Source organism: Delphinus delphis, chromosome 14, assembly GCF_949987515.2.
Source record: "Delphinus delphis chromosome 14, mDelDel1.2, whole genome shotgun sequence".
Lineage (NCBI taxonomy): Eukaryota > Metazoa > Chordata > Mammalia > Artiodactyla > Delphinidae > Delphinus > Delphinus delphis.
In genome coordinates, this window is record NC_082696.1 from 18,433,868 (window position 1) to 18,457,142 (window position 23,275).

At 40.5% G+C, this 23,275-nt stretch overlaps 1 long non-coding RNA gene across 4 annotated transcripts in view; it reads left to right on the forward strand.

Annotated features, from left to right (window-relative positions):
- Positions 1-23,275, forward strand: part of LOC132436865 (uncharacterized) — a 385,752-nt gene that overhangs the window by 254,630 nt on the left and 107,847 nt on the right. For all 4 annotated transcript variants that reach the window (XR_009521899.1, XR_011246707.1, XR_009521900.1 and 1 more), the window contains exon 4: positions 12,313-12,416. This is a non-coding gene — a long non-coding RNA (uncharacterized lncRNA). The remainder of the gene's footprint in view (positions 1-12,312; positions 12,417-23,275) is intronic.

Genomic DNA, 23,275 nt, shown 5'->3' on the forward strand with positions numbered 1-23,275 from the left:
ACAGAAATTCCCATCTGTACGTCCTGTTCATAACAGAGTGCACTACGAATGGGGGGAGGGGGCTGGCTCCCTGTAGTATCGCACCCCACGTGCTCCCTCTCCCACCTCAGTCCTCTCTCCCTCTCTGCTCTCCGGCACCTGGCTTGATTAGCTGCTGCCTCTCAACTTCCTTTGTTGGGTGGGAGGCTCTACTGATGGGCTTCTTGGTGCCTATATTGGAGGAGGAAAGTGCTATGAAGGACCTTGCACCTCAAGCATTTGGCAGAGAGGTACAGGCAAGCCAGGAGCCCCTGCTCCACCCTGGGGCAGTGCAACCTGCCAATAGGCATCCTTGTGCTTGGGCTTTGACTGCTGCTGATGCCTGAGTCATGCACAGAGAATCCCTGGCAAAAGGTCACAAGGACCTGTTTTTCCTGAGCATTGGGAAAGCCCTGTAACGACCACTGATGAAAACCATTGGAAACCAAGTTTCCTTTCAGTTTTTTTTCCCAAAGAAAATCAAAGAGAGAGAGAGACAGAGAGAGGAAGAGAGAAAGAGAAGCCTCTAAGTTCAAGGCTAATTGAATGGAGGCTGCACCGTGACCATGAAAGCTCCTATCCATTTTCATATTCTGATACCTTGGAGACCAAAGGTTAAGAGTCTCAGAATAGGGAAGTCGTCTTGTTTTGAAATTCTTCAAATGTTTATGTCCGGGTAGAGAGCTCTGGTTGTGACCAAGTAGTTATCTATTCCATCACTTCCTAGTTGTGTAACCTTGAACAACTGACTTGCCATCTCTCTATCACGAGTTCCTTATTTGTAAAATGCAAATAATAATGATTTCTACAATATAGTTATCGTGAAGCTGAAGTGAGACAGTGCCTCTGATGATGCAGCATATGATGAAAATCCAATAAATATCACTTAGCAGTATTATGATTTCAGGGGCACAGAATAATAGATTTTTTTCTAATTACTACATATTTTCTAGCTGTTCTATGCATAGACTACTTTTATTCAGAAAAAAATAACCTTCAAGAAGTGCTTTTATTTCCCCAGGGGCTATTAAAATGTCTATTCCTATTACAAAGATTTTTGCTTTCAGCCCAACAGACATGCTCAGAAATGGAATGGACTCTGGGGCAGACAGGGCTACGGGTTTAATGACATCAGGTACATAGCGACTCCCACTTTAGGCAAGTCTGAAAATACCATTTCTGCCCTTCTTAAGCCAAATGGCAAGGCAAAATCAAGCAAGCTACACAGCCAAGAAATGATTTCTGGGCTCACGGGTCTGTTTTCATTAACTCTTTATTAATTATGTATTCAGTATTTATTGAGTTCCCTATGCGAAGTGTTGTAGGCTAGCTGGCATTGGGACTCTATTTAAAAATATATCAGACACAGTCTGGTGACCTCCAGGAACATATGCATAGTAAAAAAAAAAATATAATGTGCAAAACTTACCACAGTAAACGTACGTGTGGAAACTGCTTATCAGAGATATGTAAACACGAGAGGTCAGAACATTCACTTTTTTCTACAAAAGTTTGGATTTTGCTGTATAATTATGCTTTGAAGAAAAAGATACTCAGGAGGAGAAATGACATAAACAAAGGTGTGAAAATGCTAAACATGATCACTGTTATAATAAAACTACTAATTTGCAATTTCTACTATGTGCTAGGCTAGGATATATATATATATATATATATATATATATATATATATATATCTCCTAGATATAAGGCTAGAGAGTGTGTCTTAAGAGTAAGCAAGAGATTAAGCTGCAAAGGTAAGCTGGGATAAGAATAGGATTTCTAACCCTTCAGTAATATCAGCCCTCCCTAACAAGAATGAGGGGGTTTTCTGGTCTGGGGTGAACTTATGGCAGTGGTGCCTGGTGGAAGGTGATTGAGTGTAGGTCTGGTCTGGTAGGTCAGCTTCTAGGATTCAGCACTTCACAGCAATCCTGTGAGGTAGGTAGTGAAGGTTTTGCTATGTCCACTTTCAGCTGATAAGAATGAAGCACACAAGACCTAAGTGATGAAACCAAAGGCATGTAGACAATTTCAGAGCTGAACTAGTATCCAAGTCTTGCTTGGCTGACTTCCAGAACACTTCCATTCTCAAATCCAGGTTGTTACCCTGTGGCTCTGAAATACATGGTGTTGTCGATTTTAGAGAGAAAGGCAGAAACTTTATGGACAGAGATAACTGTAATAGGTGACAATAGGTTACAGTAAGTGGCACCAAGCCCAGTGTGCTTGACTTACTTGAATTGCATGTAAATTATAGAAACGCTAATGGTTATAATTGTGCTAATACTTGTTTGCAAGGAGTTATAGGGGTGACTCTAAAGAACTTGGGAGAGTCCAAGGACCTTAGCATTCAGAACTCATAGGTTTGAAAAGTGGGAAAAGCTTTGAGATCATCTAACTTCTTTATTTTATCAGTGAGGAAACTAAGGCTCAGAGAGATCAGGTGAATTGCCGAGGTCATATGGGCAGTAAGTGGGGGAGGGCTAGTTCTCTTTAATATATATTAATTAATTAATTAATTTCTTATGAGGAACTGGCTCACATGATTACGGAGGTTAAGAAGTCCCATGATCTTCTGTCTATCTGTAAGCAATACCTAGGCTTATACCAGTGGTGTAATTTGGTCTGAGTCTGAAGGTCTGAGAGCCACGGGAGCTGATGGTACAAATCCTAGTGCAGGGGCTAGAGAAGATGAGCTGAGATGTCCCAGTTCCAGAGTGAGGCAGAGAAAAAAATGATCCTTCCTTCTGGGGGTGTTGTAGGCAATTCCGTGTTTCTGATATCCAGACCAGAATACTCATGAAACTCCAGTCATGGTTCTTCTATGCTCGCCATGACCGGTGCTGTGTTATTTCATTTCACACATAGATTCATTTTCAGAAGATTTAGGGACACATGCTGTAACTCTTTAGAGTGCCTGATGACTGGTCCAACCTGAGCGGGTGCCATGCCCCACTGTGCAGTAGAGGGCAGGATGTGGAGTGAGGAACAAGCCCCGGGTTTCCCTTTTGTAACTGTGTGATTTCTCTCCCATATATTGACTGTGCCTCATGCCAAGCTTGGACCTCTGAAGGTCAGCTCCTTCCCCTGGTCCACCCCAGGATGGCACAGGATAATGTAGCCAGGAAATACACCACCTGTTCTCATGCAGTTTGTCTGTGTACTCATTCCATACCGTCTAACTGGAAACCAGGAACTCATCTGCTCTTCCCAGGAGCTGAACTTCTACAGCTCTCAGAGGGGCTCCCATGCATGTTTGCTGGGAAACTCAGGGACATGGGGGTCCAATCTATGAAGCATAATCAGGCTTTCGGGCTCCTTCCCACAGACACATACATTCTAGAGGGCAAGGACCTTGGAAAGGTGTAAAGCCAAGCACAGAGTTACTGTTCCAGTCTTTGGATTTGTGCCAGCAACTCCACCCCCAGGTAAATGTGGGATAATGTGTTCGTTCTACTTTTCACAGGCAAAGCAGATCATGGAAATTATTTGATGAAAAGTAACTGGGAGTTTTGCCAAGCTCATTTTTGGTTCATTATACCATCTATTATTAATACGTTATCACATAATGATCACTTGGTCTGATTTCTTTACCCCATGCACACGGTGGTGGTTTTTCCCCTGTTGTTTATAAGTGTAGACGGTGTGACAGAACCATGTTCAAGGCTGAATTTTAAAATGTGATCATCTTAATATTGGGAGAAAGATTCTTTCTGATGAACGCAGATCTTCTGAGGAATTGTTAACTGACTTTGTCACGAGGCTCAACTTTCAGCAGGCAGAAAAAAGTAAAAGAAATGTACCATCGTGGGCTTAAGTTTGAGTGACTGGGAAGAAACACAAGATAAAGTGAAATGGTGAAGAATGTGGGAAAAAGTAACCCTGTTATCTTAGTGTTCAAAATAAACTAAGAGGAAAATATAGAGAATAATATAGTATACAGATTTTTAATTATCAGAGAAAAATAGGTACAGTTCCATGACTGGAGGCTTTAAAAAGTAAAGACCGCTCAAAAGAAACTAGTGCAGCAGGAGAAGGCCTACTGTCTACTTTTAGGATTTTGATTAGAAAAAGGAAGGACCAGGGCATAAAGAAGACCAATTTTTACAGACCTATAAGGGGAAGTGTTTTCCAAAAAGACTGAAGTGTGTCCCTACTTTATTCATCTTCATAACTTTAGCACCTATTGTAATGCTAGGGTCACCACATTTCTTTCATTGGTTCTGCAGTTTGGAGAAGGTTTATCCCAGGTTCTTATAATAAGGTGCTGATGTGATCCCAGCATCACTGTGGATAATCATAATGAAACATGGAGAATAAGAGAGGTGTCAAAAGATGCAAAAATATTGTGACAGAGACACCTAGTTGATCACCCCAACAGCTAGTCTCCTTTTCTTCCTTGTTAATGGAACTCTGATTTCATCTGGGGGTAATGCATGCCATGAAAGGCATACACAAGGACTTCCCTGGTGGTCCAGTGGTTAAGACTCAACACTTCCACTGCAGGGGGCATGGGTTTGATCTTTGGTTGGGGAACTAAGATCCCTCATAATGCATGGCACGGCCAAAAAAAAAAGCATACACGTCTCAGCCTGTCTTACAGCTTGCTAGGGCCATGTGACTATATTCTGACCAATGAATTATAACAGCCAGTTATTAATGTGCTAGTGTGAAATATAAGATCTGGTATTAATGTGACTTCCGGGTTGACTGAGATCACTTAGCTGGGAAGAGTGGTCCTTTTGTCTCTTTGCTGTTCGGACTACTGCCATCCTGTAATGAAGCCCTTTTAGAGTCTAAGTTATATGCTGAAGCCTGGATCCCTGATGGCTCCATGGAGCCATTGTACCTAACTCTGAGCTGTTTACCTCTAGATTTTCTTCTATTTCAGGAAAAAAAAACCCACTTCTATTTGATTATGTTATTTTGGAGTATCTCTTATGCAGCTGAACTTAACCCTAACTGATAAAATTTCCAGAGACTAGAGATGGTTTTCAGAGACTAGAGATAAGCATGTGTAAATTCCAGGAAAAATCCTCCAGGGCACATTCAATAACAATAATTCTTGCTAAATTATGCTAATTTTTTTGGACCTTGTTATCAGATTAGTAGCTTTTCTTTAAGAACCAACATTTTGGGAAGACTTACTACTTGCTGGATGCTGTTTTAAATCCCTTACGTGTATTATCTTTTGTAATCATCACAACAGGTACTTTAAAAAACCCCATATAGCAAACAATAAAACAGAGGCAGAGAGGTTTAAATAACTGATCCAGTAGAACACAGTTGATGGAGACAAGATACAAGCTCAAGGAGCCTGAGTGTAGAGGTCACTATCTTAGTTCATATACTACACTTTGAGGGGAAAGACACAGATAACAAGTGAATTTTAATTTTTTGTGCATTGGATACAATCTCATAAAAGCGGAGTGGAGAAATGATAGATGGGCATTTTGATAAGTTCAAGTTGCCCAGCCAATGTCATCCTGGAAGGAAGTGTCTTGGTACTTGTCAAGGTGTCTTAATCCACTTCTGTTTAAGAATTTTATTAATGGCCGAGGACCCATCAGGTCTATTTATCAAATGTGCAAGAACTAGAATAAATTTAGCCTGGAAAGGAGAAGGCTCATGGAAACATGGGAGGTCTCATCAAATACTTATTCTATAATTTTAGAGCTTTAGCAGCCTCCAAAATCACTAATGCCTTTCAGGAATGGTGGGAATGCAAAGTGGTATGAGACCTATGGAGACACTATTTTGCAATACTGCAATATTTGACAATATTCTGATAAGTTACATATGCATTTACCCTTTGACCGAGAAACTCCACTTCTACATTACTAAAAAGATACACTGGTGAAAAAAAAGAAACAAATATAAGAGCACAAATTCACAAAGCTATCATTTGTACACTAATTACATATAACCTATTTTATTTAAGAAATAAAATTCTAAGGAAAAAATAAAAGTTAGATGGACAGGGGAATCTGTAGATTAAAAGAGACTTAACCAACTGCAATGATAGGCTCTCATTTGCATCCTGATTCAAACAAGCAGAAAGAGAGAGAGAGAGAGAGAGAGAGAGAGAGAGACAGAGAGAGAGAGAGGATGCACATGTTGGAGAAATGTGAGCAATGCCTGTATAGTTTAAGATATTTAGGAATTATTTGTTGTTACAAAGTCACAGTCCTTATATTTTAGAGAAATTGTGAATCATTATGGATAGTTTTATATGATACCTGGGATTTGCTTCGATACAAATCCAGGAAAGAGGGAAAGTGGGTGAGGATAAAGATGAAATAAGATTGATCACAACTTGGTATATTTACAGCTGGGTATTGATTACAAGGGCATTCATTATTCTATTACAAATCAACTCGTGTACATGTTTGAAAATTTTCATAATACGAAAGTAAAAGTTAAACCTATGTCTCAATTTTAAATAAAATATTTTAATTTGCTAAAAAATTTTTCCACTTGAAATGTACAGATGCAGATCTGTAAAAAAGAAACTTACCAAGAAGGAAAAAAAATAAATCGAGTAAAAGGGTAATTGAATTTAAGCACAGGTTTCACATTTGATTTGCAGCAGAGCTAAGGAGCAAATCTGGGACTCTGGAAACTTACTCCAGTGTTCTTTTTATTTTATGATTGACTTGACAATGATGTCGAAGGGAGCACACTGTTTTCTGAGTTGCTAGAGGCGAAGCAGTCAAAGTTATACAAAGGTATATTTTGATTCAAAATAACAAAAACTTTTCCTCCAGTTGAGGCTATTGAGATCATAATAGCTTTTCTTGAGGTTTTGGACAGCCCAGGTCTGGATGAATACACAGGTTGAGACTTGATGGCCACCTGATAGAGATGTTGTAAAGAGAATTCCTGTATCAGCTTGGAGACTGCACTAGAGGAACTTGAAGCTCCCTTCCTACTCAATGATGCCATAATTCTATAATGAGATGATCCTTCTTGTTTCGACACATAACTCATAACTCTTGCTGGAGGGCTGGCATGTGCCATGGGAAACATTGGCACCTGATTTGAAAGAAAAACACTTGATTTGCAGATACAGACTGATGCAGTCCTTCACAAACCAAAAATTTAAAGACTCAAATTATTAATGTTAAATAATTCCAGTTTTAGTAGTTTTGGGTTTAATACTTATATTGAATTCCTAGAAAGTGTAAGGTGTTTGGCCATAGACTATAAAGGCCCTGGTCCAAGTGCTGAATGTGTTTGATACCTCTAGCTTCTCCTCCTCCCTCAAGTGAGCTGTTTTTCCTGTATGGAAGTCTGCTTCTAGACAAAGTTCTGTTACCCACCTCTAGAGCTAAGTGTGAGCTTAAAGCAACATGTCACCATTCCCAACCATTTTTAAGCTTTATTTCTAACCAGAATAAAAAGATTTATTAAAAAAAATTCCTGAGAAATCAGAAATGAGAGAGGAGATATTAAGATATTACAACTGATACCACAGAAAAATACAGAGGATCATAAGAGACTGCAATGAACAATTATACTCCAACAAATTAAAGAACCTAGAAGAAATGGATAATTTCCTAGAAATCTACAAGCTACCAAGACTGAATAATGATGAAATAGAAAATCTGAACAGAATGATGACTAGTAAGGAGATTGAATCAGTAATTAAAAACCTCCCAACAGGGACTTCCCTGGTGGCACAGCGGTTAAGAATCTACTTGCCAATGCAGGAGACACAGGTTTGATCCCTGGTCCATGAAGATCCCACATGCCCCGGAGCAACTAAGCCCATGTGCCACAAATACTGAGCCTGTGCTCTACAGCCTGCAAGCCACAGCTACTGAGCCCATGCACCACAACTGCTGAAGCCTGCATGCTCTAGGGCCTGCATGCCACAACTACTGAGCCCGTGTGCCTAGAGCCCATGCCCTGCAACAAGAGAAGCCACCTCAATGAGAAGCCCGCACATTGCAACGAAGAGTAGCCCCTGCTTGCCGCAACTAGAGAAAGCCCACACACAGCAATGAACACCCAACACAGCCAAAAATAAAATTAAAAATTAAAAACAAACAGGGCTTCCCTGGTGGCGCAGTGGTTGAGAGTCCACCTGCCGATGCAGGGGACACGGGTTCATGCCTCAGTTCGAGAAGATCCCACATGCTGCGAAGCGGCTGGGCCCGTGAGCCATGGCCGCTGAGCCTGCGCGTCCGGAGCCTGTGCTCCACAACAGGAGAGGCCATAACAGTGAGAGGCCCACGTACCGCAAAAAAAAAAAAAAAAAGAAAGAAAAAAAAGAAAAAAAACAAGCAAACAAACCTCCTAACAAACAAAAGTCCAAGACAGAATGGCTTCACTGGTGAGTTCTACCAAACATTCAAAGAAGAATTAATAACAATTCTTCTCAAACTCTTCCAAAAAATAAAATAGGAAGGAGAACTTCCAAACTCATTTTACGAGGCCAGCATTACCCTGATACCAACCAAAGATATCACATAAAAAGAAAATTACAGTTCAATATTCCTGATGAACATAGATGTAAAATTCCTCAACAAAATGTTAACAAAGAGAATTCAACAATACAGTAAAAGGATCATACACCATGACCAAGTGAGATTTATTCTGGGGATGCAAGGGTAGTTCAAAATGCACAAATCAGTCAGTGTGACACACCACATTAACAAAATGAAGGATAAAAATATATGATCATCTCAAAAGATGCAGAAAAAGCTTTTGACAAAATTCAATATCTATTTATGATAAAAACTCTCAACAAAATGAGTATAGAGAGAGCATACCTCAACATAATAAAAGCCATATATGACAAGCCCATAGCTAACATTATACTCAATGGTGAAAATCTGAAAGCTTTTCCTCTAAGATCAGGAACAAGACAAGGATGTCTACTCCCACCACTTTTATTCAACATAGTATTGGAAATCCTAGCCAGAGCAATTAGGCAAGAAAAAGAAAAATCATCTAAATTGGAAAGGAAGAAGTTAAACTGTCACTATTTGCAGATGACATGATATTATATATAGAAAACTCTAAAGACTCCATCAATAAACTATTAGAATTAATAAGCAAATTCAGTAAAGTTATAGGATACAAAATCAATAGACAAAAATCTGTTGTGTTTCTATACACCAATTACAAACTATCAGAAAAGTTAAGAAAGCAATCCCATTTACAATTGCATTAAAAAGATAAAATACCTAAGAATAACTTTAACCAAAGAGGTAAAAGACCTGTATATTGAAAACTACAAAACATTTATGAAAGAAATTGAAGAAGACACAAATAAATGGAAGGATTCCATGCTCATGGATTAGAAGAATTAATATTGTTGAAATGTCCATACTAGCCAAGGAAATCGACAGATTCAGTGCAATTCCTATCAAAATTCCAATGGTGTTTTTCACAGAATTAGAACAAACAATCCTAAAAATTTTATGGAACCACAGAAGATCCTGAATAGCCAAGGCAATCTTGAGAAAGATGAACAAAACTGGTGGCATCACACTCCCTGATTTCAAACTATATTATAAAGCTATAGTAACTATAAACAGTATTGTACTGGCATAAAAACAGATACATAGATCAGTGGAACAGAATAGAGAGACCAGAAATAAATCCATGCATATATGGTCAATTATTTTATGACAAATTACAAGAATATACAGTGGGGAAAGGACAGTCTCTTCAATAAATGGTGTTGGGAAGAATGGACAGTCACATGCAATAGAATGAAACTGAACCAGTATTTTATACCATACAGAAAAATTTACTCAAAATGGATTAAAGACTTGAATGTAAGACCTGAAACCATAAAACTTCTAGAAGAAAACATAGGTTGTAAACTCTTAGACACAGGTCTTGGTGATGATTTTTTGAATCTAACAGCAAAAGCAAAAACAACAAAAGCAAAAATAAACAAGTGGAAGTACATCAAACTAAAGAGCTTCTGCACAGTAAAGGAAACCATTAACAAAATGAAAAGGCAACTAATGAATGGGAGAAAATTATTGTGAATCATATATCTATTTAGGACTAATATCCCAAATATATTAAAAAACAAAACAAAACAAAAACCCTTACACAGTTCAATAGCAAAAAAATGCCAAACAATCTGATTAAAAAAAATGGGCAGAAGATCTGAATAGACATTTGTCCAAAGAAGACATACAGATGGCCAATGGGTACATAAAAGGATTCTCAACATCACTAATCATCAGAGAAATACAAATCAAAACCACCATGGGATATCACCTCACACCTGTTAGAATGGCTGTTATCAAAAAGACAAGAAATGACAAGTGTTGGAGAGGTTGTAGAGAAGAAGAAACCCTTGTGCATTATAGGTGGGAATGCATACTAGTGCAGCCACTATGGAAAACATTAGTGAGAATCCTCAAAAAATTAAAAATATATAGAACTCCAATAAGATCCGCGAATTCCACTTTTCGGTATTTACCTAAAGAAAATGGAAACACTAACTTAAAAAGATATATGTACCCCCATGTTCGTTGCTTCCAAGACATGGAAGCTACCTGAGTGTTCATCGATAAATGAGTGGATAAAGAAGATATGGGATATATATATATATATATATATATATTCACAATGGAATATTATTCAACCATTAAAAAGTAAATCTTGCCATTTGGGGCAACATGGATGGATCTAGAGTGTATTATATTATGCTAAGTGAAATAAGTCAGCCGAAGGCAAATACTGTATGATCTCTCTTATGTGTAGAATCTAAAACAGTAAACAAACAGAAAAACGCAAAGACACCAAAGGTCATAGATACAGAGGACAGACTGGTGGTTGCCAAAAGTGAAGGGTGGGAAGTGAGACAAATGGGTGAATTTTTTTTTTCAGTTTAAATAAATTGAATAAAAAATTTAAATAAAAAAAAAAGAATCCCTAGTGTCAATAAATAAACAGGGTGAGGGTTGAGGTGGGTGTTCTGAAATGACACAGTGTAACCAATCCAGCTATTCTGGTGATTCCAAAGAGAGACTAGCCACGTGGCCTATATCAGAGATGGTCAGGAGCCCTGCTGCTCAGGCTGAAGGTGACTGCCATCCAGGACCTCAGAGTTAGCCTTGCAGTGAATGGTTCAGGAAACATAAGGTGCTAGACTTCCAGAGATCTGTAAGGGAGTCCATTCTGTCCCTGTGATGCTATTAGCTTCTCTCTCTCTTTCTAGTTGTCAGTGACATGAATCTCAGCTCCATTCTACATGGATTATTTCTGATCTAATTCTAACAGCCCTAAGATTTCAAGAGATAGATATAAAGACCAGATGGATATTATAAGAAAATCGGATTGTTCTGCAGTGAGTGAGATATGGAAAGGCCTTTTCCCAACCAAGCAGTAGACAGAATTGTCATAGTAAGTTGTGTTTGAAATAAAATGGTTCATAGATCTGAGGTGACACTGCCTTTTGTAAAGTATGAAATTGGTCCCTCTGTTGGGCAGAATGAGGATCAAAAAAGAAAAAACACAAATAGTTTACTCTTTATTATGTTATGATCTGCCTCAATTCACAAATATCTACCTATACCTGTATCTAGAGCGATAAGATTCTATAAAAGGCTACATATTTACTATGTTTTCATGCTTGGTCCAGAGCAAATCTGGTATGAACCTGCAGATAAATTATCCCCAGCTCTAGAATGCTATAGGGTTGACTTTAAATAGGCACCTGCTAGATTTCCAACATGACAGATGAAAGTGTCCTGCATCCATTAGTCAATTATATCTCCTCTTACACTTCAGTCCATACATTAATGCACCCTTGACACTTTTTCAGTTCACTCTTCCATCTTCCTTAATCATTTTGGCACGCAACTCACTTGCTTCTTCTGCCACGTCTGCCAACATCCTTGGCATCCCAATCAAGTTCATGACCATTTTCACACCCTACACATAACACTTTTTATTGAAGTTTTTACACATATATTTTTATGCCTCTGAACACTGTAACTTTAACCAACTTTACATTTCCCAAACGGAGACCATAATGTTGCACTGCAAAAATGTGGGTGTAACCAATATTTGCTATGCCCCAATGTGTGTGGGGACAGCTTTTATCTGAGATTCACCCTACTCACCATCCCTGTCATCTTTAATCTTCCGTAGAGTCTAGCATCTATCAAGCTATGATGGTAGAAGAGGGCTTTTAAAATGTAATCAGGCTGAAAAGTAGATGCACTTCTATTTTAGGAAAAATTCATGAGAAAACTGGCAGGAAGCTCATCTTAGTGCAAAATATCTGCTTATTCCTCTGTCTCTGCTCTATAGGCCAGATCACTTCAAGGGACCCGCCTTCTGTGCCAATCTCCCAGCTTTCAAAGGCCTCTGTCCAGCAGTGGATCACACACCTAGTAACTCACCCAGGGGCAGAGGTAAGTGGAGACAGCCGTGATTGCTATTTACTCATTTGTTTTTGAAAGGCTGTAAAGGGGCTGCGGGAAAGGGTATGCAGGTCGAAGATTGGGGGTGTTCTCTATCCAAAAATGGGGCTCACGAATGCCCTATGACCATGGACAGAGCTAGAGGGCAGGTTGGAATAGGTGAGAGAAGTTATTTCCAAATCACCATCATCTTGTGGACTTTGAATGTGTTATTAAATATTATTAAAGATCCTCTAGGATTCCACGTTAACATTTAGGCAGCTAACAGTTAAATCTTTAAGTCCCATAGCAAGTAGTGAGTGTTGGTGTTTTACTTAGGAATGGCACAATCTGAAGGTCTAGGTGAAGTACAGCTTTGGACTGGAGAAGGAAAAGGAGTTATTTCCAGAAGAAGGTGCTAAAGCAGGGCTCTGGGCCAATTTGTTGAAAGCCAGTTTACTAAAATTAACTTCATGAATGACCAATTTCCTGACTCATGAGGGTTTTGTTTATAAGTTTTAGTATAGTTCCTGCCGCTACCTCTGCCTCTCCTCGCTCCTGCCTCTGAACTTGACCCTGCCTCTCTAACAAAGGAGCCTGGGCAAACCTCTGAGACGGGGCAAGGGAAAGCACAGGACGATGATGAAACTAAAACTTTTTAAACATTCCCCCAAATTTTGCAAATTGGGCATTTGGCAAATTGTTTTGGGCAAACTGTTTTTCAGTGTAAATCAGTGGTTCAGTAAATTAGCTTGCTTCCCCAAAGCAGAGCTATTTCTTAATTGTTCCTCTCTTTCCTAGCACGGGCTCCTGTCTCTTTCACACTCAGTTAAAATAAGGAGGGATGAGATCTATGAAGACATGCACACCCAGCTATGCACACCACAAGATGACACGAGTATACCTGGGTGTACAAACCAGTTATAAAATCTGAGTCTCAAGGTGCAGAAAGACTTCTCAAAGGTCATCGCTTTCCCCACTGCTACAATCTTGCCTTATTGTGAGGCAGCTTAGAAGCAAAAATCACCAGAATTCTTGTGTTTAGTCTTTCTGACCACAGTGGGTTTTTAGTTATTAAAGTTGAATAATCAAATTTAAGAATTATCCCAACCTGTATCCCCAGGCACAATCCCTCTCTGATTTTCTTGGCTGTGAATCTTTCCCACTAAGTGTCCTGAGGCTCTATAAAAGCATTCAAGGTCATTGTTCCCTCAAGTCTCAGATGTCTTAAATGCCAGTGTCTCCCACTGCATGTTCCTTGTTTCTTTGGCTGCTACACATTCTTATCTTTTATTGCTTCCATCAGAATCTAAGCCTGTTGGAAAGGTCCTTAAAGGAAATCTGAGAAGTTCAAAAGAAAGTGGCAGAGGAATACAAATTAGAAAAACAATGATATACTACCTGTAACCTGTAAAACTGGCAAAGCATACAAAAAGGAGCGACACCCGTGTTGGCTCATAATGGTGAAAATACAAATTGGCACCACGTTTCCAGAAGGGCATTTGCAAACACACTGAGTATCTTAAAATATCCACTGACCTTCAATTTCTCTTCTAGGATTTTTCCTAAGGAAATACAAATGTATATAAAGATTATTATCCCAGTGATATGTACTATTATAAAAAATGGAAATAGCTTTAATGTTGATCCCTATGGGATTAACTGAATATATTGTGCTATATTTATATATGATAAAGAATATTATGCACATATTAAAATGATCACAATATATTAAATGAGGAAAACAATAGATTTTTAACAGTTACGTTTAATGTCATAATGCTTTGTAGGATAGCATATACAACGTTAGGAAAAAAGGTCATTAGTTCACATATTAAATTAAATGACAGCATTTATCTCTAGGTTAAGTGATTATGGGTGAATTTTATTCCCTTTATTTCTAGATCTATATTTTCCAAATTTTCTACAATTAACATGTTTTCAACAAAGTAAGCTTAGTTTTGACCTCTTACGTATTTTTCTTTTAAAAGTAATTTCATGGTTTTCCTTTATGACATAATTAAGAAAGGAAAGAGGTCAAAAAGTTAGTTCTAGTTCCCGACCAGAAGGAACTACACAATACCTTTCTCTCCCTTTTAACCAGTACCTTTCTTTAGAATACGGTATCAGAAAAGATAGTGGACACATCGGAGGGAAGTTAAAAACAAAATACACGCATACAAACACACACACAAACACACACACACCTTAAATGGTAAGATAGCAGCAAGATGCAGCCGATTTCAAAAGAGGGAAATCAAACGCTATTCAGTTTCCTGTTCCTTCTCGAAACTCAAGCTCCCTGATCAGTACATTTGGGAAGGGATATATTTCCTTCCTCCCTCTCGCCCTTTTAAAAACAAGCTGTATTTAACGCAGCAGCCGAGGCATGAAGTAAGGCGCTGGTCGGACCCCTGGCTGCAGGATGAGGGGATAGAAAACGCAGAGCAGGAAATTGCTGCACAGTGCACGGTGAGGGCACATAGGAGCTGCTCAGGGAAAGGTGCCTATTATAACTATTATCGTTTGGTCTAAAAAAAAAAAAAAAGAAAAGAAAAGAAAAATCAGGACAGCCCTCTTTGGAAAACAAACAGGAGCACTGAGCTAGCGTCACCGGTTCACAGGCAGCTGACATCTGTACGCAGCACCCAGTCAACAAGAAGAGCTACTGAGCCGTTTCCAGGGTTTCACGGGAAGGAGGAAGAGTCCTGAGAGCCCATCTCCCCTCTGGGGAAATGGGAGGCTTGGGCCCCAAATGCGCCTCTCTCTCCGGACTGTGAGCACCGGCAGGCGGGGTGGTCACCCGGCCTGACCGTGCGCTCTCGGCGTTGCGTAATCATCCCGGGGCTGCCTCCTGCCCGCGCTTTGTCGGAGGCGCCACCTGATGGACAGACAGGAAAACGTCTCTCTCGCTGACATCTCCTTGCCCCAGGCTTTCTCCACCTTTAGTATTTTCTCACTGTGCACGAGAAGGGAATTTTCTGCAGAGAAAGAGAAGCAATGAACCTTCACCCCGCAGCACAAAGCATCCACTGGAGCATTTGTCAGTAGAGAGCTTCCGTGGGAGGAAGGGGTCATTCTCAGTAGTTTCCCCATGTGGCTCGGGTTCTTGCCTTAAGCCTGTACACTGAGGGATGGACGGGCCAGGCCTCCCTCTGACAGAGCAGAGAATGGGTCAGGCAGGATTTCTTAGTGTCTGGGGGAACCTGAGGGGGCGAGATTACAGCCTTCTCTTGCCTTTTTTTTTTTTTTTAACATCTTTATTAGAGTATAATTGCTTTACAGTGGTGTGTTAGTTTCTGCTTTATAACAAAGTGAATCAGCTATACATATACACATGTTCCCATATCTCTTCCCTCTTGCGTCTCCCTCTCTCCCACCCTCCCTATTCCACCCCTCTCGGTCGTCACAAAGCACCGAGCTGATCTCCCTGTGCTATGCGGCTGCTTCCCACTAGCTATCTATTTTACGTTTGGTAGTGTATATATGTCCATGCCACTCTCTCACTTCGTCCCAGCTTACACTTCCCCTCCCTGTGTCCTCAAGTCCATTCTCTATGTCTGCGTCTTTATTCCTGTCCTGCCCCTAGGTTCTTCAGAACCATTTTTTTCCGTTAGATTCCATATATATGTGTTAGCATACGGTATTTGTTTTTCTCTTTCTGACTTACTTCACTCTGTATGACAGTCTCTAGGTCCATCCACCTCACTACAAATAACTCAGTTTCATTCCTTTTTATAGCTGAGTAATATTCCATTGTATATATGTGCCACATCTTCTTTATCCATTCATCTGTTGATGGACACTTAGGTTGCTTCCATGTCCTGGCTATTGTAAATAGAGCAGCAATGAACATCTTGGTACATGACTCTTTTTGAATTATGGTTTTCTCAGGGTATATGCCCAGTAGTGGGATTGCTGGGTCATATGGTAGTTCTATTTTTAGTTTTTTAAGGCACCTCCATACTGTTCTCCATAGTGGTTGTATCAATTTACATTCCCACCAACAGTGCAAGAGTGTTCCCTTTTTTCCACACCCTCTCCAGCATTTATTGTTTCTAGATTTTTTGATGATGGCCATTCTGACCGGTGTGAGATGATATCTCATTGTAGTTTTGATTTGCATTTCTCTAATGGTTAGTGATGTTGAGCATCTTTTCATGTGTTTGTTGGCAGTCTGTATATCTTCTTTGGAGAAATGTCTATTGAGGTCTTCTGCCCATTTTTGGATTGGGTTGTTTGTTTTTTTGATATTGAGCTGCATGAATTGCTTGTATGTTTTGGAGATTAATCCTTTGTCAGTTGCTTCATTTGCACGTATTTTCTCCCATTCTGAGGGTTGTCTTTTGGTCTTGTTTATGGTTTCCTTTGCTGTGCAAAAGCTTTTAAGTTTCATTAGGTCCCATTTCTTCTCTTGCCTTTAACTCCGCTTCATATCTTTCTTTCCCTTTTCTCCAATCGCGACAAACTGCTTGTCACTTCTGTCGATCGCAGTGATCTCCCTAGAAGTGTAAGCTGTTGCCCTCACCTGGCCATAAGAATATCAGAGGTATTCAGTCTTGCCTCTAAATCGTCTTTTAGTTTTATGACCCCAGAACTTGGGTGGGCCTAGCAGTACAAAATTTCCCATACCACCGTGCACTTTCACTAGAGGAAGGTGGCATCGCTATTGTTCAGCTGAGAAAAAGTTAATGATACTGTCATCTTCCCTTTGCTCAGCTTGCGATGGATGTGACACATCTCTCGCTCGAGCTGTGGCTAAAGTGTGGCTGGGTTGAGCAGAGATCGCGGGACCGACAGTGTTCCTTCAGGGAAGGACATGGGTCCCCAGAGTACCATCTGGATCTTTTACGGAATCCTTGCCATTTAATTTTGGTCCACGTTATTTATGCTCTTGTTTTCTCACGGTTCTCAGTCCTGGCTGTACTTTAGAATCACCCAGGGAGCTTTTAAAAATCACTGATGCTCAGACCCTGGAATACTTGAATCAGAATCTCTGGGGAGTGGAGCCAGGGCATCTGTAGTTTTGTTTTAAGATCCTCAACTGACTACAAGGACCAGCTAAGGCTTGGAGCCACTGCCCCAGCCTTAACTTCCCAGCTTGTAGGACATGACCTTATACAAAATAGGAACTCAGAAGCGTTTGATGAATGAATGAGTGAATGGATGAATGAATGACGTCTGAGAAGGGCCGACTTTATGACCAATATGCTAAAATGCTGTGATTAATGAATTATATTGATAGTAGACCGTACAATAAAGGCAGTCCCAAAACCAGGTGTGGAAGGCTGCAAAGACGGGCTTAAAGAGATGGGTCAGGTAGCTAACGCTGAAGGGAAAAAGCCCAAAAGTGTTTACTGTTGGTCCTGGTCTGGTAAAATCCTCCCTTTCCCCTTGGAGGGTAAGGGCAGTAGGACAGGACCAGGACACAGTGGGAGACAGGGGAAGAATTTGATGTCTCATAACTAATTAACAAAAGATGAGGATGCTGCTGCCTGCATTTCAGGGAGTCAGTCGGCCAGAAGCCCTTGCTGAGCCCACAGAGCACATGGAACTTGGGGTGCTCGGGGTGGTGGAAACACAGGACCAAGGGGTGTTTGGGGGGCAGTACACAAACCCATCAAAGAGATGGGATTCTTGCAGGGGCAAGAATACACATTCGGGGAGGCTAGGCAAGTCCAGTCTCCCACCTGAACTAGACAGTGGCCTTCTTGAGACCAGGAGCAGTATCTTTCTCAGACCTGTTCTGGAAAGTTTCTAATTTCCCATATATGTGGGAGTGGACTTGGCTTCTCAAGTGAGTGCAAGCAATCGGGGAACCGACAGAAAAGTGAAGGATGGAATTAAAATTCAGTGGGATTGTAAATGGCTGAAATTCAGGCAGTGAAGGGTGGGGCAGTTGCATGGCTGAGAAGAGCCAATTTTTTAAGAAGGAAAATCGGTCTCTGGTAGGATGAGCTTGGCCCTCCGGAACTGTATCTCCGGGCTGGCAGCTGACCAATTTTCCTACACAACCAAGACTATTTCCTTTCTCATTTTCAGCTTCTCCATAGTCAAACTAGAATTAATAACATAGAGTTTCTCTTAATGGTTGGGGCAAAGCAATGTGTCTTTATGAGTCAGTTCAGAATGATCTGCTTCATAACTCTAAGGAATCGGTTCTCTCCCAGCTAACATTCCAAATACAACTGATTTATTTAATGCAACGGAGTTTTTAGGTGAATGTGGAAACTTTTAGGTAAAAGTGGAAGGAAAAAGTTCTTCTATCCTGGGGTGTGGCGGGGGGGGGGCTTTGGTGAGGTCTTGAACACTAACAAACATTCCCTGGTTTGGCATTCAAGAGCCTTGTCCAGTCTAATCATGACATAGTTCCAGTCCACGGTATAATACAAACTCTGAACATTCGGACAACTTAAAGCATCTTCCTTCCACCAGTTTGGGCCTCACCCAGGCCTGGGAGACCAGAGGGGCGAGTGAGAGCCTGGGAGCCCTCTCACTTGCTAGTTGCTGTCATTTAGAGTCCACTGAGATTGGAGATAGATCAATGGGGCTAGGGGTGAAGGGTTAGAAGCTGGTACAGTTGTCATCTAGTCTGGTGACCTCTGGCCACCACTAGATGTTTGAAGCTCTCTTGGGGGATGTTTGTTTGGGAGTCTTTGGAGATCCTCCCTCTGGAGACCTTGACCGGAACTCCCTAGAAATGGGAAATGCCTGTCACCTGTCATCTGGCAGTCAGCTGTGCCTTCCGGCTCTGTCCCTGGAGTCGCAGTTGAGTACTTTGCCCTGCTTCAGGGAAGGGAAGCTAGCTCTGATTGAGGCTTGAGCCCCTCGTTCTGCTCCCTGGGGCTTATGCACACTGCCTCTGGCTTTAGTCTTTTCAAGCATAGCTCAGATTTTTTTTTTTTTTTAAGAACAAACTCTTATTTTTAATAGTACATTCAAGTAGCTTTAATAGATTTTTTTTCAGTTTTTATTACAGTAACTATAATCCTGAGTGGCTGGTACAATAGGGGAAGGTTAGCCAAAGTCACACCTGAAGTATAAGAAAGCAATTGGAATAGAAACTAAGTATCGTAACACCTAGACATCATCTGTGAGCATGAGAAAGTTTTCTGTTCTAAAGTAGACACCAGACTTTGGCAACTATAGAATGTCGTATATCTGCAAAATTATAGTGCCTTAGTTTTGTTATAACACTTGTGAAAGTCCGAGGTCCCTTTTGTATCTCAGAATTTAGATTTTATATTCCAGGACACACGTGTCAAGCTCTCCTAAAAGTCTCCATAAAACTCTTTTCACTTGGGCTTAAAACACAGGGGCGTTCATCCCTTTTCCCATGTTGGGAGGACTTATGGAACATAACAACAAGCTCCAAATATTTTCTCTGGACCTTTCCATTGTAATCTCTTATAAAAGTTGCAAGTGAGGTCTAGCACCTCACTTTAGAGTATAGGGATGCTTGGGGCCTCTTGCAGTTTAAAAATATATCTATAAACTCTTGTATACTCCTCCCTTTGAGAAGTGGAACCTAATTCCCTTACCCTTGGGAGTGGGCTGGACTTATTGACTTGTTTCTAGAAAATAGAATAAAAAGAAGTGATGATGTGAGAATTCCAAGATAAGGTCATAAGTAGGCATTGTGGCTTCCTGCTTGCCTTCTTTTTCTTCCTTGGATCACTTGCTCGGGGAAACCCGCTTCTATATTGTGAGGACACTCACACAACCCTCCAGAGAGGTCCACGTGGCAAGGATCTAAACTACCTGACAACAGCCACCTGAGCGAGCCGCCCTGAACATGGCTCCTCCATCCCGAGTCAAGCCTTCACGTGCTGCAGCCCGAACCAACATCTTGACTGCAACCTCGTGAGGCAGCCTGAGCTGGAATCACCCAGAGAAATTGCTCCCAAATTTCTGACCCACAGAAATTGTGAGTCGTACTTATGATCTTGTTGCACTGTCACGGCCCCTTAAGTAGGAAGTTCACCTTTTGAGAATTACCAGGGGGAGCTGCTTGTGCATGGACGAAACCGTCAGTACCCCACCCACATCCCCGTAAGACCTCCTGTTCCCATCAGTGTCAATACTACTGCTTTTTTTCTGCACCTGAGGGCTTCCTCTGGTCCCAGGAGCCTGCTTACCTGAATGGGGTACCCAAGAACGACTGAGGAGTTATCGCCTCCAGCAGAGCTCTCCTCTAATGACGGAAAGGGTTGATGGGATGACCTCAGCTGCTTGTGCTCATGGGTGGGACAACTTGAAGACGTGCTCTACTCAGTATCTCAGGGTCCCCAGTGGGATGGAGCCCCCACGTCCACAGGAGTAACCTGCCCACTGATGCCCTACATTGGCTTCCTTCCCTGTTAGGTCTCACTTTCTCACTCCACTGCCAGTGTTTCCTTCCATCATTTTCCGGGAAGCATTAATTGTTTGTACTCAAATTCTGCCTCAGGATCTGCTTCTGAGGACACTCAACCTAGATTTCTTTCCTTCCACCCCCTTTCTCCCCACCCGCTGTATTCTCTTCCCTTGGGGAAGATGGACTGAGCTGGTTGGTGAGTTTGAGAGAAGGAGTGGAGTGTGGGTACCTCAGTCAAGGCTGGGCTTTCTCATCAGAGGTAAGTGTGTCAAGGTCAGTGTGTGTCCTGTCTTCAAGATGCCCACAGACTCTGCAGCCAATTCTATGATTACCAGGACACACTCTTCCATGGCAGGGGGGTATCTGAGACTTGGGTTTGGCAAGCTCAGTGGGGATTCGATGTTTTAGGTAATTTGATTGCAGATATAGATCAATCTATGATTCCAATTCAGTCCTCTCTTCAATAAACTGCTCTCATGATTCTTGTCTCTTTTCCCAAATTACTTCAGTATTCAAGAAGGGCAAAGAAGAATGTTTTTTATTTGTGCCCTAAAACTTCAACTACTTGCAAAATATACGGGGTGAAATGTGTAATTTATGAACATTTTCCAAATAAGCTGCAAAATTAGCTGTAGAACATTATACCAATTAGCAGTTTTTTGTTTATAAAAAGAAAACTCAACAATCTTTAGTAAGCTACCGTTGTTAACTGTCCATCTCAGGTAATCAAACCCTACAAAAGTCTGAAAGGGGAAAACAACATGGCAGGAAAGCGAGTTTGAATCTAACGCCGTCAGGAGAGCTCTGGTGTAGGTTCTGGGATGGTGTTGGAATTTTAGCTTCACAAAATGAAGTATCTATTCGCTTAGCGTGAATTTATTTCTGGCACTGTGGGAAGTTCTTAGTCATAAGCTTCTGGGTATTTTCTAGTCAAGATGGTGTTTAACATTTACTTTTTAGCTGCATTAAGCTAAATTCCACTGCACCCCCCAGACACCCCCCACTATCCCTCCCAGGAAAAAATAATTAGAAAATGACAGATAAAGGTTTTGTTTTTTTTTTAATAAGAAGGTTGTGGCCCACTCAAATTTTAAATTCTTTTTGGGAAAATAAAAGAACAGAAACACACAGTAGAAACTAGAGCTGAATCTATGCATGTATCAGCTTCCAGGAACAGAAATAGGCATTTGACTTCTGTAGAGTGATGGAGACCAAACCCACTCCACAGACAGGAAAGAACCAGAGCCAGGGTCAGGGTGTACAGTTGGGAGCTAAGGTAGTGTTCTCCCTCCAATGGAAGGAGACTGAGAAATGAGCCAGTTCACTGTCAAGGGCTGTGACTTGTCCAAGATGCATGATGGGAAGAAAAATATAGTAACACAACCAGTACCTGAGCCAAGCCACCTATGAGCAAAAATGGATGCCAAAAGTCAGTGATCTTTAAAATGATACAGGAATTTAACTGTCTACTCAGAGTTCCCTTTGTGGTCAGACTCTTCCAGAGGTGATAAATGGACTGAGAAAGTTTACAACTGTGGTCTCTTACTGAAATAGTTATTGAAGGCTGTATAATATTTATTACTACAAGAAAAAGTCAGCCCAGGGGAAATAATTCTAGACAATGCAGCAAGTATAGAAAAACTGTTTAAGTATGTCAGGAAAAGTTGAGCTGTGTGTATTCATGAGTTTTTTTAGTTTGTTAAAATGTTGATGTGTGACAGATAATCTTCAGTTATATAGCCCCTGGGTTTCTTTAGGAAAAGGAAGTCAGTTGATTAAAATGATAATTAATATGGGTGAGTGAGACTATATCAGGAACAATAGTGACAGAAATACAAGTGTGTTTGTGCTTCTGTTTTAAGGAAAAGAGAGCAATTTTGTCCTATAGTTGTGCCATTTTTTTCCATAATATGAAAGACCGTAGTGAAGAAAAAAACTTGGAAAGTGCATTTTACTTGGTCTATAATACTTAAGTCTGCAAAAAGCCATAAAATATTTTAAAATTTTTGAGAACAAAACTTTGGATGAACTAAATCTAAATGTATGTGTATTGGCATACATACAGCATCCGAGTGAAAAAATCATTTTGTGGAATATTTAATAAAGATGCCATATAAATCCAGTTTTAAAACCATGCTGAACATAGGATAACACTCATGTAACCATCACTTATGTCAAAAATATATTAATACTATCATCTCACAATCTCTTCTCTTGTCCCCTGACAAACTCTCCCCTTCCTAAAGGTAACCACTGTTCTAACACTGTAGTTTAGTTTTGTTTTCAAACTTTATATTAATGAAATCACTTAATATTCATTCTGTTATATCTTCATTCTTTTGTTCAACATTACATTTGTGATATATTGATTTGGGTTTAACTATCTCTTAATTTGGAGGAAAATTCTATCTATCATCTATCTATCTATCTATCTACCTATCTATGAATCTTCTATCATCTGTTCATTTTGGAGTCGCATTGTATCATATTCTGTTAGTCATGATACGTTGAGCTT